This window comes from Chanodichthys erythropterus, chromosome 2, assembly GCF_024489055.1.
Source record: "Chanodichthys erythropterus isolate Z2021 chromosome 2, ASM2448905v1, whole genome shotgun sequence".
NCBI lineage: Eukaryota > Metazoa > Chordata > Actinopteri > Cypriniformes > Xenocyprididae > Chanodichthys > Chanodichthys erythropterus.
Genome location: NC_090222.1, coordinates 5,695,649 through 5,713,391, shown reverse-complemented (window position 1 = coordinate 5,713,391; position 17,743 = coordinate 5,695,649).

Genomic DNA, 17,743 nt, shown 5'->3' with positions numbered 1-17,743 from the left:
TGCATAATATCAGGTGTCTGAAGATCAAGATCAGTCAGTCAAAGGTGATGTGTCTGAACAAAATAAGATTCTTTTCTGATGGGGACAGTGAAACTCTGGTACTACCACTCCATCCTCTGGGTCAGCATCAGAAATACCTCTCCACCTGAAAAAGCAAAAGCAAGTACTTGTATTGATGTTTTTAATGCTTAAAAAATAATGACTTACAGTGAGTATCCAGTATCCTGATGGTAATGATGATTATACCTTTTATTCTCTTTCTTCAGTGCTTATTCACAGCAGGTGTTTGAATGACTGAAAGAATGTTTCAGTAACATCATTACTAACCTTTAAATAACATTCTGCTAACATTAAAACTGCAATATGTAAAATTTTCAAAAACCACTAGGCCAGTGTTACATATTTTGTTCAGTTGAGTACTTACTACAGTTGCCGAGAGAGCTCAACGCACTGCAAATGAAGAAAACACATGCAAATAGAAAAAACACCAGCAAATAAAGACAACATCTTCATCAGTTTGACAACACATGAGCTGCAAATGTCCACAACATATGCAAATAGAGAAACGTACTGCAAAAGTCCATAACACATGCAAATAACACGCAGGCCCGGCGATCTCAAATAGAGACAAGAGATCATCTGTATGATGATGAGGCTACTTTTAGAATTAAATTAATATTTTCATCATTCTGTTATGTGCTATTGCAGCGTGTTATTTGCATATGTTATGGACTTTGCAGCGCGTTTCTCTATTTGCATATGTTGTGGACATTTGTAGCGCATGTGTTGTCAAACTGATGAAGATGTTATCTTTATTTGCTGGTGTTTTTTCTATTTGCATGTGTTTTCTTCATTAGCAGCGCATTGAGCTCTATTGGCCACCGTAACTTACAATATCCTTATTTGTAAATCATGAGAAAATTGCAATTTTACCCAGGATCCGGGACGTGTGAGGAGTCGCCTGTCAATTGCATCATACGCGTTACCCTCGGTTTCCAGTTTTATTTTGTAGAAACCATGGAAACACCAAAGACGCTTTAATATATTACATGTTTTAATAGACAAGGGAACAAATGTTTGGTTACATTTATAGACACAAAACTATTGTTATATAGCTCAATGCATTTAGTCTTATTGTTTAAATCTAATTTTCTTGATTTTTTTGCGAGTACCATGCTTTACCATGCCTCAGAGAAAAACACTATTTTGTCAAGTAGCTAACATAGCATAATCAGATGCAGCTTTATTTTTTATTAACAGTAATAAATAATTTCCTCCAATCATACAGTTTGTTTTAAAATTAATTGCATGCCATTTATCAACACAAGACATCCAGCATTTAATATGATATTGTAAAATCGATCTATCTTACTGCAGTGTGTAACAGTGTCTCACAGCAGCCGCTGAGCGAACGCACAGAGTAACATTATAACATCATTTTCAACACACTCAAATGTATCTAATATGATAAACAGAGCTGTGTTACCTCATACTCATGACCGGAATAGCGGAGGCAGTGACTGTGTCATAATAAAAGTCCCGCTGCTCGTGAGGCGTGTGTTGCGCAATCGCTCCAGCGGCCTCGTTCAGCTCCACAACACTCGGTCCTGCTCTGCTTCATGCTACAGTAACGTTAATAATCGCATCCATGAACATTATTTCTGCCCGAGGCCTATCCCTATTCTTTTCCACCGACTGTTGAGGTGAAGACCACATGTCCCAAGATTCCGCGCTCAAACTTGGCATCATTAAGCTGCACCATTGTTTTGAATAGGTGCCCCTTAGCAGATGGAAAAACTACAAGCTGGACATTTTTATGTTCTTGGAATGTTACAAATCAACGTTCCAAAATTGTTGAATTTTAAATCAAAATTAAGTTGAAAGAACATTTGAGGAACATCATACCTTTTAAAACATGCTCCTCTAATGTCAAGAAAACTGGACATTTTTTGCATTCCCAAAACCAACACTAAATATTTAGAGAACATTCTTATAACAACATTTTCTTAGCTGGGTCTTCACTGTAGGTCAAGAAGCTGTCAATCAAAAACTCAGAAGCCGATGAGGAATACACCACTGCTAGCCCCGCCCCCGCCCCGTTGTTGCGTTACTGTCGAGTCCAGGCACTGCACAATATTTTGTAATCCTCAACGTCATGTTTTTTGCTTGGTAGCTCGATCTGGTTTAGCACCACATATGTTACTTATGCACGATTCAGTGGGTGGGGCTAAACAGACAGGGATGAAGTAGGAGTTGATCTACTTCTGCAGAGGCGGAGCTTGCTGCCCTTTGACGTCATAGATCCCCGTCGTTTTCTGGGTCTGGTGTCAATTTTATTGGACTAACAAGGAGGTTTTCAGCTCAAAAACTTACAGGATATTCTTATAGTATGATGACCTCTTATATGTCAAATGCTCAAGGAAAATTTGATTTCTCATGTCATGACCCCTTTAAATAAAAACTCTGGAAAAGCATTTATAAATGCAGATCAGCTAAAGAAAAGGGAGATAACAGCAAAACATAAAGTGCATTAAAAACGAAGTCAAGCATTTTGCCTGTGATTTTATGTTATTTATTTTTTTAAGTTGAAATTGATTTTATTCAGTTTCAATTTATATGTTCATTAATTTCTTGAAAAGTTACGTACATTATATTTTGGCACAAATCAAATTTGATTTCTTTGAGAAGTATAAATCTAAATCCACAACTTAATAAAAATAAGAATTTATGTCTAAAAACAACTAGAGAATTTATGAGCTGCTTTATATAGAACTATACAGGAATCTGGTTACACCATAGCATAACATAAGTTTTTCTTTTTTACTCCCACCAGATGGCACTAATCTACCTTCAAAAAAATTGGATACTATATGCTAGAGGTCTACAAAGAAGACCCGAGACCCGAGGACCCGAGGACCCGGGACCCGACCCGGGACCCGTACAGGTTCGGGACTATTTTTTAAATGGTCAGCCGGGTCCTAATCTATTACTTCGGTTCCCGGGTCTGATTAACATTGTGTGTATACCCGAGCCGATTTGATTCGGAGATCACCCGGCCGTGTTGGGAGTCAGTCAGCGCTGTGCGTGTTTTGTAACTTGCAAAGTATGAGCCGGGAAATAAGGTGAAAAAACACGAGTGACCCCAGCCATCAGAAGCAGAGTGGGCGAAGTTAATGCAAGCGAACGGTGATCATCGAGTTTTACTATTCCTATCGTGTGCAACAGTAATGCAAACAAACTTCAAATCTCAAGAACTGCTTGTAGCCATGCACATTCGCAAAAAAATTACATTTAAATAACATAGCCTATTTCAAATCATTAACAAAATATGAACTATCACACAAATGTTTTCTGTGACGCTTAAAGCTTATGTTTCAGGTTGTTCCAGCTAACGCGCATGTCTCATGCGAGCGCACTTTCTTTCTCCTGTTTTTATAATAACATTATGCCGTCTTGTTATATCTAAAGTTTTGGTCAGACTAGGCTCAGAAAGCACAGAAATGACCGCAAATAAGTAATGCTAACGTCAGCGGCCATGTCACTGAACAAGCAATCGTTATTATAGTTCAAAAGGGCAAACAGTCAAAGTTATTTTATTATGTGAGTTGAGTCGAGTCTCGAGATACAACGAACTAATGCAAAACTGCAAAGTCGCATTGGTCACTTTTAAAGCTGGAATAATGAGTGGATTAAGCATTTCAATCGGCAAGAGAGGAATAACGGATGAACTTTCTTGGCAAGTGCATCACAGCCAGGTACAAGGGAGAAAGCTATAGCCTAGGCCTACTAATATTAGGTAAGACAACACGTTTTATTTTCGTTTATTGACTTATTAGGCCTAATAGCAATTTGCTGTGGAATAGACCTATGTGCCGATCGGGTCCAGACGGGTCCGGTCGGGTTCGGGTCCAGCTTAGACGGGTCCGGGTAGTACATTTATGGCATTTCTCGGTTCTGCACGGGTTCAGGTCCAACTTTCAGAATAATAGTCGGGCCGGGTTGGTTCCGTGTAGCACATTTACGGGTATCTTCGGGTTCGGGTATGAATTTTTGGACCCGTGAAGACCTCTACTATATGCCTCTCTATTTTAACATGGAATGCTGTTTTAATTGAAAAATAATTCAAAAATATATTAGAAAAAAAAAAGGTAATATTTTCAATAGGGAAAAATGGCTAATAAAAATTATATTATTCTTTATTATAAAATATTGCATAGTATCATAAAATACACTCAATTTAAATAATAATCAAAAAATATTATTGAACAAAAATATATTACATTAGTTTTCCTAAAAAAAAGAAAGAAAAAAAAAGTTACATTTCAAGGCTTCAGTAATTTCTGACCGAGAAGGATCCAAGTGTCACCCCTAAACGAAGAGGACCAGAGGGTTAAACATATTTAGAAATGAAGACAAAAATAGCATTAGATATAATATTAATAAAGTTTCATTGTTTTTTGTGTGTTGAGTGCTCATTCAATCCCACAATGCACCGCAGTAACGAGTGCACAACCGGTGCATGCTCAATGGCTGGAGAATACCCACAATTAACGTACTCGGTTACTAACGTAACCTCGGTTCCCTGAGATACGGAACGAGTACTGCGTATGGGGAAAGGTCTCCCTTTTTCCCCGCTGCTGAAGCCTTTTTCAATAACGCAGTGTAACTGCACCGTCATTGGTTCACTCATAGACAAGTTGTTGAACCAATGGCGGCGCGGCATAGCTGCGCGGCCTATGGCGACAAAGCGCGTGAATATTCCCGCCGAAATGGGCGGGGTATAGGGCTATATAAGCAGGCGTTTCGCCATAGGATTTCAGTGTCAATCGACTGAAGCGACGACCCTGAGCCGCAGCCTCGTGGCACGGCAAGTGACGCAGTACTCGTTCCGTATCTCAGGGAACCGAGGTTACGTTAGTAACCGAGTACGTTCCCCTTTCGATACTTCACTCGTACTGCGTATGGGGAACGAATTCAACCACGCCGTGCCACGGCTGGGAACGATATAGCTTGCATTTGGCCACCCAGAGGGGGCAAAAAGGACAAGCGGAGGCAAAGCCTAACCGAACCCATGGTTACACTGAAGGAAGATACTTCCTATGGTGGCGTGAAGCGGGACCTGTTGGAAGCCGCTAATCACACCGACAGGACCCGAGCTTGTAAGGTCGGGACATCGAGGTGATAGAACCTGACAAAGGTGGACGGCGAAGACCAGCCGGCCGCCTCACAGATGTCTTGGATGGAAACTCCGTTGGACCAGGCCCACGAGGAAGCCATTCCTCTAGTGGAGTGGGCCCTGACTCCTATGGGGCAATTAGTGCCCAGTGAGGAGTAGCACAGGTTAATAGCATCCACTATCCAACGGGAAATGCGTTGTTTCGAGACCGGAGACCCTTTGGTGCGGCCGCCAAAACAAACAAAGAGCTGATCTGACTGTCTGAAAGACTGTGATCGGTCTATGTAGGTCCTCAATGCCCTGACTGGGCAGAGTAGCTGCAGCTCTGGTTCGTCCGCCGAGGGAGGAAGAGCAGAGAGCGAGATGACCTGAGCTCTAAACGGAGTTGAGAGCACTTTAGGGACGTAGCCATGCCTAGGTTTCAGAACGACCTTAGAGTCACCAGGCCCGAATTCGAGGCACGCAGGGTTCACGGAGAGGGCCTGCAAATCGCCAACACGCTTTACCGATGCTAGTGCTAGTAGCAGAGCGGTTTTAGCGTTAGGGGCCTGAGGTCGGCTGAACCCATTGGTTCAAATGGGGCTCCTTTCAAGGCCCTGAGGACCAACGAGAGGTCCCAGGAGGGAATAGTGAGAGGGCGAGGAGGATTCAAACGCCTAGCACCTCTCAAAAAACGGATCACGAGCCCGTTTCGTCCCACCGATTGGCCAGCAATAGGAGCGTGGAACGCTGCAATGGCTGCTACGTAAACCTTAAGCGTGGAAGGGGAGCGCCCCATTTCCAAGCGTTCTTGGAGGAAAGACAGTATGGAAGATACGTCACTCTCCACAGGGTCTATGTTGCGTGTTGAACACCAATCAACAAAGACTGACCACTTCTGGTCGTAGAGGCGCCTCGTAGATGGGGCTCTAGCCTGAGAAATGGTATTTAGGACGTCCTCGGGGAGGCTAGTCGGCTCCCATCGAGGGACCAGAGGTGCAGAGCCCAGAGCTGCGGCTGTGGGTGCCAGATTGTTCTGTTTGCCTGAGAGAGGAGGTCCCGTCTCAGGGGAATCGGCCACGGGGCTCTTAGAGAGAGCCTGAATAGCTCTGAGGACCAAACCTGGTTCCTCCAGAGCGGGGCCACCAGAAGGACTCTGTGCTGGTCTTCTCTGATACGCCTGATGACCTGGGGGATCAGTGCGATCGGAGGGAAAGCATAAAGGAGCGTGCTGGGCCATGTGTGGGCCAGAGCATCTACTTCCTTCGAGAAAAATGTTGGGCAATGAGAGTTGTCTTCTGAGGCGAAGAGGTCTACCTCTGCCTTCCCGAAGAACTCCCAGATCGTGAGGACCACTTGGGGGTGGAGCATCCACTCGTCGGAGGGGATGTTGCTCCGTGACAACATGTCCGCACCCAGATTGTTCCTGCCAGGAACATGAGTCGCTCTGAGCGACTGAAGCCTCGGAAGAGCCCATTCCAGCAGACGTTTCGCCAGAGCGCATAAGCGGCTGGACGAAAGACCGCCTTGGTGGTTCAGGTATGACACCACCGTCATACTGTCTGACCGAACTAGAACATGACGTCCCGTCAAGTAAGCCTGAAAGAACTGAAGGGCTTTCATCACTGCTAGCATCTCTAGACAGTTGATGTGTAGATGGCTTTCCTCGTGGCTCCACGAGCCGAAGGCCGGTCTGCCCTCGCACACAGCGCCCCAGCCCAAGTTGGAGGCGTCTGTTGAGAGCACCGTCCTCCGTGAGACCGCCTGTAAAGGGACTCCGCGTTGGAACCATACTGGATCCATCCAAGGTTTCAGGGCTAGAAGACAGGCCCGATTGACCTTGAGACATAGGCGGCCGTGCCGCCATGCGCTGGGAGGAACCCGGAACTTCAACCAGTACTGAAGAGGCCGCATCCGAAGAAGGCCTAGCTGCAGCACCGGGGAGGCGGAAGCCATCAGCCCTAGCAGCCTCTGGAAAAACTTCAGAGGGAGATAGGCTTTGTTCGTGACAGATGCCGTGAGCTGCTGAATTGCCAGGGCGCGCTCTGGCGAGACTACTGCCGTCATACGGACCGAGTCGAAAACTGCTCCCAGAAACGAGATTCGTTGAGTGGGGCATAGCGAGCTCTTGGCTAAGTTGACCCTGAGACCCAGGCATTGTAGATGGCTGAGGAGCACGGATCTGTGGCGTTCCAGCTCGTCTCGCGAACGGGCTAAGATGAGCCAGTCGTCGAGATAATTCAGAACCCGGATTCCCATCTGTCTCAGAGGGGAAAGCGCCGCGTCCATGCACTTGGTGAAAGTGCGGGGAGCCAGAGACAGCCCGAAGGGCAGGACCGTATATTGGTATGCCACCCCTTCGTATGCGAATCTCAAGAATCGTCTGTGACGGGGGCTATCTGGATGTGAAAATACGCATCCTTCAGGTCCAGCGAGCAGAACCAGTCCTCGGGGCAAATGTGCGCGAGGATCTGCTTCAGCGTCAGCATTTTGAACTTCCGTCTCATGAGGGAGTGATTCAAAAGCCTGAGGTCTAGGATGGGTCTGAGACCGCCATCCTTTTTGGGGACCAGAAAGTAGCGGCTGTAAAAGCCTGTCTCGCTCTCTGACGGAGGAACCATTTCCACAGCTCCTTTTTCCAGCAACGACATGACTTCGGCCCGGAGGACATGAGCGTCGTCCGGATTGACCGATGTTTGAAGCACCCCGGCGAAGCGGGGGGCCGTCGTGCAAACTGGAGCGAGTAGCCCTGGTTTACGATCCCCATGACCCATTCTGACACATCGGGGATGGCCTGCCAGGCCTCGGCCCGAGTGGCTAGGGGTTGAATAATGTTGGGTGACAGACCGCCGTTGAGAGGGTCGTACACCGCGAGGGGTGGAAGAGGAAATTTGCTCTTTTTGTGATGAGGTAAAAATTTGTCCGCCGTGAAAACGGCGTTTGGAGTGGGCGCAACAGGTGTGGGCCCAGCTGTCACTTGGAGTATGTTTCCCACGCCCGGAAATAAACGAGGCGGAGGGGAAATTACCCGTGGGAGCTTTTGGGGTGGTCCGGTTGTAACGGGACGGTCCCCCATCCTCTTCCTGTCCGACGAATCAGGACGACTTCGGAGGCACCGGGTCCAGCACAATCCTGGGCCGGGGTCCCTGGCGCCTCGGGAAGGGAGGGCGCTTCGCAGGGCGCGAGCGCTGGCGATGCTCCTGGGGCGGCGCTGCCTGTGTTGCAGGTGGGGCTGGTTTGTTCTGCTGAGCCGGCGCAGTCCTGGGGCGGCTAGACGCAGAAGCGGAGCTGGAGCGCTTAGGCAAGAAATGCCTCATAGCCTGAGACGATTTCTGCGCGGCAGTAAAGCGCTCAGTGAAGCCATCCACTGCAGGCCCGAAGAGACCAGAAGGCGAGACCGGGGCGTCTAAGAAGGCCGTCTTGTCTAGGTCTTTGATCTCCGTTAGGTTGAGCCACAGGTGGCGCTCCAACACGACCAGGCTGGCCATGGAACGACCGATGGCCTGGGCCGTAGCCTTCGTAGCTCGCAGGGCAAGATCCGTGGCGCTGCGGAGATCTTTGAAGGCTGGCGCGTCGATTCCAGACTCATCCAGAGAGCGGAGGAGTTTGGCCTGGAATGCTTGAAATATGGCCATGGTGTGGAGCGCAGAGGCAGCTTGGCCCGCCGAGGTGTAAGCCCGTCCAGCCAGAGTAGAGGTGGTCCGACAGGGCTTGGAAGGAAGGGCCCTCTTCGTCTTCCAACCCACAGCCGCGGGAGGACAGAGGTGAGCAGCCACCGCTTCATCTAGGGGTGGCAAGCGCTCGTATCCCTTCTCCTCGGCGCCGTCGACGGCGGTGAGGGCGGAGCGGTGCGTAGTGTGGAGGCGGGCAGAGTAAGGAGCGCGCCACGACTTCGTCAGCTCTTCGTGGACCTCAGGAAAGAAGGGCGCTGAACGCTGGCGAGGTGCTTGGCGGCGGCCTGGCAGAAACCATTCGTCCAGGCGGCTGCGAGACGGCTCCTCTGGAGGGGCCCACTCGAGGTCCAGCTCTTCAACGGCTCTAGACAGGATGTGGAAGAGCTCGGCATCCATGCCCTGGCCATGCTCGATGGGTTCCAAGGGAGGCGGTGGAGCGGGGTCTTCCGGCTCGCCAGCCCATCCTTCCGCTTCGGAAGCCGCAAGAGACATGGAGTCGTCTTGTTCGTCGTCTGTTCCCCCGAATGAGACGAGGTCACTCGCTTCTGCGGAGGGACGCTGCTCAGGGCGAGAGAACAGAACTGGAGAGAGTTCCCTGGGAGGAGAGGGCGAGGCACGCGGGGGCTGGGCCGGCGTGAGCTCGCTCAACTCCTGGCGCTGAGTCGCTCTACCCCGCTGTCTTTTCCTCGCCGGACCGCGGGAGGAAGGAGACGGGAGGGCGCGAGCGGCGAGATCGCCCTCAGTGAAGAAGGCGACCCGCGAGCGCAGGGAAGCGAGACTCATACACTCGCAGTGCGGGCATGAGTCTCCAGCGAGCGCGCCGTCTGCGTGGGGCTTGCCCAGGCAAGCGACACACTCGCTGTGTCCATCGTCGTCGTGCAGGGGGCCCGGCAAGTACCACATGAGTGGCGGGGCATCGTGAGACGCCGCTGCCGTGAAAACGGCAATTGGGTGGCTCTTTTAGAGCGGCGAGGGCCGCGGAAGCTCTTAAAGCGGTGAAAACCGCTGGAAATCGCTCTTTTAGAGCGGCGTTTAAGCCGCGGATGAAGCTCTCAGGCGGCGCGCCGGATGGCGGCAGGGGACGCACAGGAAGCGGCCGGAAGCGGGAAGCGGGAGGCGGCGGCTCGGCGACGGCGCTAGAAGCTGCAGTCCGCGAGGGCGCCGGCGCTTTCCTCCACCGGCGAGTCCAGGCGAGTCCGCTGCGGGAGCCTCTTCAGACGGCGGCGAGAGCAGAAGGCGGCGAGCTTCTTCGGCTTCAGGCGGAGATCAGCGAAGAGAAGTAGATGTCGTCGCTGAAGGAGAAAACACTGAAATCCTATGGCGAAACGCCTGCTTATATAGCCCTATACCCCGCCCATTTCGGCGGGAATATTCGCGCGCTTTGTCGCCATAGGCCGCGCAGCTATGCCGCGCCGCCATTGGTTCAACAACTTGTCTATGAGTGAACCAATGACGGTGCAGTTACACTGCGTTATTGAAAAAGGCTTCAGCAGCGGGGAAAAAGGGAGACCTTTCCCCATACGCAGTACGAGTGAAGTATCGAAAGGGAACTGTGGTTTCACACCGCACAAGTCAGCTGAGTGTACAGAGATTGTATATAATGGGGAGATAAGAGGGTAAATACATTTTTATCAAGTTAAAATCTACAAATAGTTCCCAACGAAAGTATTGTTTAGTATAAAACATGCTGCAGATTAGCAAACGGGCTGTCCATTAATTAAATGTTTAGCTATTTCCACACAAAAGCTGTTTAATCAGCATAGTGAAGCCTCTCATTCATTGACATCCATTCAAAAAACAGCCTCTGGTCTCCTTGTGTACCGCGGGGGGGCGGAGCGTTAGCTTTAGCCGTTATGTTTTTTTGGCTAAATGTTGCAGGCTTGCCTTCCAGTGGCTTTGGAGCGTATTTTTTTCGGGGCAGATGAGAGCATTCACACCGCACGTAGAGGCTGCGCAGAGCACGTAGCAGAAGTTCTGCGATTGTTTCGGCGCTGGGTCTATTTTTGCTGCGCAGCTAACGCTCAATTGAAATGAAAGTTCACCTTTGATGGACAAAATAAACATGATTTCACTCAAAAAGTGCTCAGCATATCTACTGTGTTTTAACAAGAATTGGAGTAGGCTATGTCAGGAAAGAATATTAATAGGCTATTAAAAAATATTTATAAAAGATTTACTCAACTTATTTTTAATTGTTCATTTTGGGTTAAAGTATGGTGTATTATAAAAAAAGAAAAAGTAAACTAACCAGAAAATATGATGTATAAACATTATTGTAGCTATTACACAGACAGCTATATAGGCTCTAGCATACCCAAATCAAACCCGAGTTTGTTGGCTTTTTTTGCAGAGTTTGCAGTCTTATGCTGCGTTCACACCAAACGCGAATAGAGCGTAAAATTCGCGTCTACTGCGTCTAGTTTGCCGCTTGAACATTTTGAATGTACTCGCGTAAAAAATCAGCGTTTGAAGCGAAATTGACGTGCGTCCGCTTCTTGTGGGAGGGGCAAGTGCTAGGCGGTTGTCTGTTTGCAAGATGGCTAATGTTGATCGTGCGTTCATCGAGAGAGCTACCGCTTTGTATTTACTCTGGAGAGCAGAACAGCGGCGTAGGGGCCAGCGTTGCGGGAAGGCCGCGGGTCGATAAACGTGTACGTGACTCAAAAGTGAAATGTGTGTTTACAACTTACCAGGTAGCCCAATCTCCTCACCGACACTCTTCCAAGCGAGGTCCTTTTTATTCCTGTCTGAAGTATGAACTTGTGTCATTAATCTCTGGGTGACTGCTCACTGATAATATCAGTCGTTCCTCCATTTTGAATGAGTGACTCCGGGCGGGCCTGCCGCCACAGCAGCAAGCAGGCTCCTGATTGGTTAACGCGGCGCGAATTTACGCCAAAGTTCTAATTTTTCAACTCGGGCGTCAGACGCGAATTCGCGTCAAACGCGTAAATGCACATAAAGCACCATTCGCACGAAACGCTCAATTCGTGTCAATCGTGCGAAATAGACGAACTAGAATGAGGCGAATTCGCGTCTTCCGCGCCGCGAGACCTCCAGACGCGCGTAAACGCGTCTTTACATTGACTTAACATTGAAATCATTTGCGCCAGACGCTCTATTCGCGTTTGGTGTGCACGCGGCAGATGATGTAAAACAAAGCTTACCTCATTCGTGAGCAGCAATGGATAACACAAGGCTTTTATTTATTTATTTTAATTTTTTTTTAAGTTTATGTGAGTGTTGTTGGCTACACATCCCCATGTTAAACTTTCAAGACTACTATATTCGTTGTTCTCAGAAATCATCATTTTGTTGTTCTCTCACTTGTACTATAATTCAAAGAACAATATAATTTCATGTAAGCACGACATAGTGAAGAAGCAACTCTTGTAACTGCTAATACTAATTTGTGGGAAATACTCGTGCAGGTGCATTACATAAAGTAATCACAACCATACTGTCAATTTTTATTTTATTTTATTTATTTACTAACAAGCAAAGCACAAAGACAAACAGCATCACATCCAGCGCACTCTGTCCGAATTCACTCTTTCACTCCTTCAAGTGAACTAAATAAGTGGACTAATGTAGGGAATAGTGAATGGGGTATGAGATGCATCGAGATGCATCGGCGCTGCGCAAATTGATCAGCATGTGGCATCAAAGTACCGCAAGAGCGATTGGAGAGCATACGACATGCTTTTGAATCACTCTCGCGGTACTTTGATGCCATATGCTGATCAATCTGCGCAGCGCCAATGCATCTCGTACAAGCCTATTCTCTAGCTGTTGAATGTACATCGGTTGTACACTCTTTATTGCGATGCATTGTGGGATTGAATGAGTGCACTCAGTAACATCCACTATGGTTTCGGACACCACTAAAAATGGCTGTCCCTTCAATTAGTGCCCTATTTAAGGGTATAGAGGGCGATTTCGGACACAGCCAATGATTGTTTGCCATGCTGCCTCCTTTATGCTGGCTTACTTCCTGGTTCCTGTCAGTCACATGACAGGCAGACCCATACACATTTAAAGACATACACACATGAAAATAAGTAAGAGGAATAAAATGGCTAAGACAACATGTAACCCAATTAAATCTCAAATATACATAAAACCATCATGTTATATATATTGAGTGGATAACGTGTCTTATGTGACAGTGTCACAATGTATGTACACACATATATACATACATTCATGAGTTATAACAGACTTCTAGTTCCCAGCATGCTTTGCTTCTGACTGTTAAAGGAGAGTAAATGTTAAAATTAATTCTTATTTCATGTTTTTGCTCAATATTAATAGGGGGAGATAGTGTTTAATTTTCTATTATGTTGGAATTTAAAAGTTCCATTTCAAGGGAACTCGCACTGCATCGGTAACAACACTTTGGGGAATCCCCTCAGCGTAGTGCGTCTGAAGCATGAATGAAACTATTCCAATCCTGATTGGTGTTGCGTCATGACATAACGTGACCGCATACATGGAAGCTACAAAGGGACACCGGCACACAACAGAGTTTGCTTTTTGCTCTTCAGCAAGCGCTCTATGTCAAACTGTCAGTCCTATTTGGTGTTGTTTGTCCCGTAGGAACTTGAAATGTTAAATAAGCACATTGAAAGTATGTGTCTTTCTGCCCGCGCTCGCTCTCCCCACGGCTCGGTCCCATGTCTGCCGAGGCGGTGCAGTGTCTGTTGCCGTGGTGATCGCAGAGGAGTTTTGCGCTTTCTCAGCTCTCATCGGCCAGCTCCAAATGTGCTCAGTGTTGACGTGCTGTAATTACTCCTATGAAATTACGGGACACAATTTGACACATGCGATCTGTGTATATTACCGTTTGGGTGCGGGGCATGTACAGTCAGCTCTTGAGGGGGCTGGCTGTGTTCATTCAGAAATATCATTCAGAAATATTTCGGGTGTTTCAGCCTCGTGTCTGTTGACGTTTCTTCTCGAGGGAAAAATGTCATGTAGCTAATATGAGCGGCTCAAATCTCGTGTTGCCGAGGCAACGTGATTACGAGTGCGTACTTAATAAATATATACTAATATAGTATATGCTGCCTATCATTCAGACGGATCTGAGGACCGTACTTCAGGCTAAGAACGCTTCGGGAAAGAGGTCCTAACTCTGTTTGGGCCTCTGAGGGCCGTCCCCCTGGGAGAGAGCGATTTGAAATCTGCTCCCTCACAGTGCCCTCAGGAAGTCAATGTTTGTATCCCGCCATCAAGTGCCCTTCGGGACACATCGGTTTCCAGCGAAAGCATGCTGCAGTGGCCGCCCCAAAGGCTTGTGGCCAAGCAGTGCTCGCGTCCGCACAAAAGGAAATTGTTTTTGATTTCTCCCTGCCGGTATTCCACTTCAGAGGGTTGAGAACGAAAGTTTCCCCTCAGGAAATCGATGTTTGCTTCCCGCCGTTGAACACGCTTCAGGACGCATTGCTTTCCAGCGAAACCATGTTGCAGTGTCCGCCTCAAAGGGCTTGGCTTGCGGCCAAGCAGTGCTTGTGTTCACACAAGAACACCCGAGATCAGCCTCGAGAGGCTGGTTCCCTTAGTAAATGTTTTCAGGGCAAGGCAATGCCTCCCGAATATATCTCCTGGGGTCCTGCATTCTGCAGGGTCAGGTGTCAGAACAGGAAGTTCACTCCCTGCTGGTAAAGGAGGCCATAGAACATGTTCTTCCTCCAGACTGGGAGTCCGGGTTCTATAGCCGGTACTTCATTGTTCCAAGAAGGATGGGGGGTTGCGTCCAATTTTAGATCTGAGGCACTTAAACCATTCTCTGAGGAGTTTCAGGTTCAAGACGCTCATTATTCCATCATCGTGAGTCAAATCAGGTCTGAGGACTGGTTTGTCACGATAGATTTAAAGGACGCTGTAGTAAAGATCAAAGTTCGTAGGGAAGGAAGAGGACAGGGTCGGCTTTGACTGCTGACTGAGCTTTATTTCAGATAATAAATCACCAACAAAAAGTCTGTGCAAATGCACAACAACCAAAATAATCTTCACATTTAAGGGCTTCACTCCAGCAACAGGTGTCTCGGCAATCCAGTGTTCTCAGTCAGCAGTCCCTCTCTCTCTCACACACTCCTGCTTCTCCTGGGGTTGTATCCTGTCTCCGTGCCAATTACTGGAATTCGAAACAGGTGTTCGTGATTTACATTTAACCCACTCACTCACCATGCGTCTCCGGGCTCTCTCTCCCACTGCACTGACTCCACTGAACCACACCCCCCTCGCCACAGACGCATACTTTCACATATCCATCCTTCCATCTAAGGGTCTTCCTGAGGTTCGCTTTCGGGGGTGGAGTGTTCCAATATCGGGTTCTTTCTTTTTTAGCCTAGCACTCTCCCCTTGCACATTTACCAAGTGCATGGATGCTGCCCTGGCCCTGCTGAGGCTTCAGGGCATCCGTGTGCTAAAGTATACCGATGACTGGCTTATACTGGCCCAGTCTCGAGAAATGGCAGTTCGGCAACGAGATGTAGTCCTTGGCCACATTCAAAGCTTGGGGTTGAGACACAGCATGGAGAACAGCATGATGTTGCCCGCCCAGGGAACCACGTTCCTGGGGGTGGTATTGGACTCGACAACGATGCGGGCACAGTTGTGTATGATCTGGGTCACGCGACGATGCCTTCGTGCCCTGTCTCAGGCAGGGGGCACGATATTTCACCCTCGGCCAGAGCTGTGGAAACTGTGGGTCTGGCCCCTGAGGGGGCTCATACCTAGAGGCTGGCCTGTTGGCTGGAGTGGTTGAGACCGTACTAAGTGTAGTGAACAGCACATTCCAGGGTCCAGTTTATGGCCACGCCAACGGACAAAGGCTTGCTACATTTTGATTGGATCTTGGTGGACTAACACAAACAAACTGTCCAACGCCATCAGATAAAGATGTAAGGACAACATCCAGACACCTCTTAAAGGGCAAGAAAAAGACCTCTTGTACCAAGCCTGGGAAGGACAGGACTTCTCATTGGTCCACAGGTAGTTTCTGCCCTTCACCCATCTAGAGACTACTTCCTAAAGTTGGCCACAGTTCTGAGTCTGCCCTTCAAACAGGGAAAGACATAACAGATATTGTTCTGGGTCTCAACTCTGTAAGGAGTGAGACAATAACAGATATTGTTCTTAGTCTGTCCTGCACGGAGATAGACATTAACTCTCTGAGGTCTGAGGTATCGCCGGCGATACCACCGCGTTTTTTTTCTTACCAGTGTGAAAGAGACTCAAAATAGTCTGTCAATGTTGCACATACAATTAAGAGCTATACACCATTTTAATCTGTTGAATATCTTCTTTCATTTGTGTACACTCAGAGTAAAAACAAAATGTTGTGCTTTTAGTAAAATAAAGAAAACTAACATGATGTGTGATCTCTCGTCTCCCTCTGAAGGAAGTCCAATCTGATAGTTCTCAGAAAATGAACTGTAACTTAGTGAATACTAATGACCAAAATTAGACTTATGTCTAAAGAAACGTTGAAATGTCAGGTTTTAAATCGTGCAAGTCAAATCGAAAACAAACATTCTGTGTTTATGTAATCTGTATGAAAAGAGAGCCATGTCAGAAGTCCATGATTCAGCTCATTATCCGCTAATGCGGCCACGCCCACGGAGCAAGCGCTATTCAGACGCAAATTCTGAGGCAATACTTGTATACATTGTCTCAATCGTGTATTTATTGTCTTGAAAAGTGTTAATCTGTATGTTAAAGCCATGGTTCGCGACCTCAAGAAGACATGCTAAGTTAGTTCCTGGTTCTTCTTCTTCTTTATATGAATTTTTGGCCTAAAAGTGCACAGAGCGCCCTCCAGCTGCAAGTATGAATTGAAAACACAGTATCCAGCACTCATAGTGATGAAAATGAATCCTGAATAAATATTACTCCTCTGTATAGAAAATTGACATAAACATATAAAAATCCATCAATATTTCTCTAAATGTGCATGCTTTTAAGCTAAAATCCTATATGAAATGCCATAGAGGTAACATAATTGTTCAGACGCTTTGCATCACAGAAATACATTATATTTTAAAGAATATAATAAAATACCACTATTTTAAATTGAGCTGAGACATGATTACAGAGGGGTTTTTTTCACAGCCTACCTGACTGAAAGGCCTTATTATTATGTGATTCTTTTGTCTTCTCGGTTGTAAATGACCCATAATTCATGATGATTCACGCCTCCATGCGTACTGTGTTTCTTGACAAAAAGTGTCTTACAAAAACTAAATCAATATATTGTTTTATATGAAGGAGTAGGCAGCATAATTTTTACATAATTCTGAAGCAAAAACTCTAGTCTACAACCTCCAATACCCAGATGTCTTGTGAATACAGATTTAATATACTTTTTTTTGGCCTTATTTCAGTGACTTAAGTTTTTTGTTTTTTCAATAACCACGCATAAAGGTTATTCCTTCAAAAACACAAACATGTACATACATGTTCCTCACATATTATGGTAGCCTAGTTTGTGGTGAATACAGTGTAATGACACTTGTATCATTAATGTGTTTATGAACAACTGAAAAAAGCACAAATGTCAGGGCATGTCAAAACTTCTCCAGGCCCCAAATCAGCCTCAGACTCCAGAGGGTTAACAGATACACAGATTTGAGTCTGCCCGTCAAAGGGGAAAGACACAACAGAAACACCGTTCTGAGCCTCTGGTCCATCCGGAAGAGACAACAACAGATCCCATGATCTGCGTCTACAGCTTGTGAGGCAGCAACAGAGACGACCACGTTCTGAGCCTCTAGCCTGCGAAGAAAAAGACATTAACAAACACTACCAGGGCTTGACATTAACTTTTTTGCTCACCAGCCAATGTGGCTAGTGGTTTTCCAAAGTTACTAGCCACTTAGCATTTTCACTGGCCACAATTTTGCTGTGG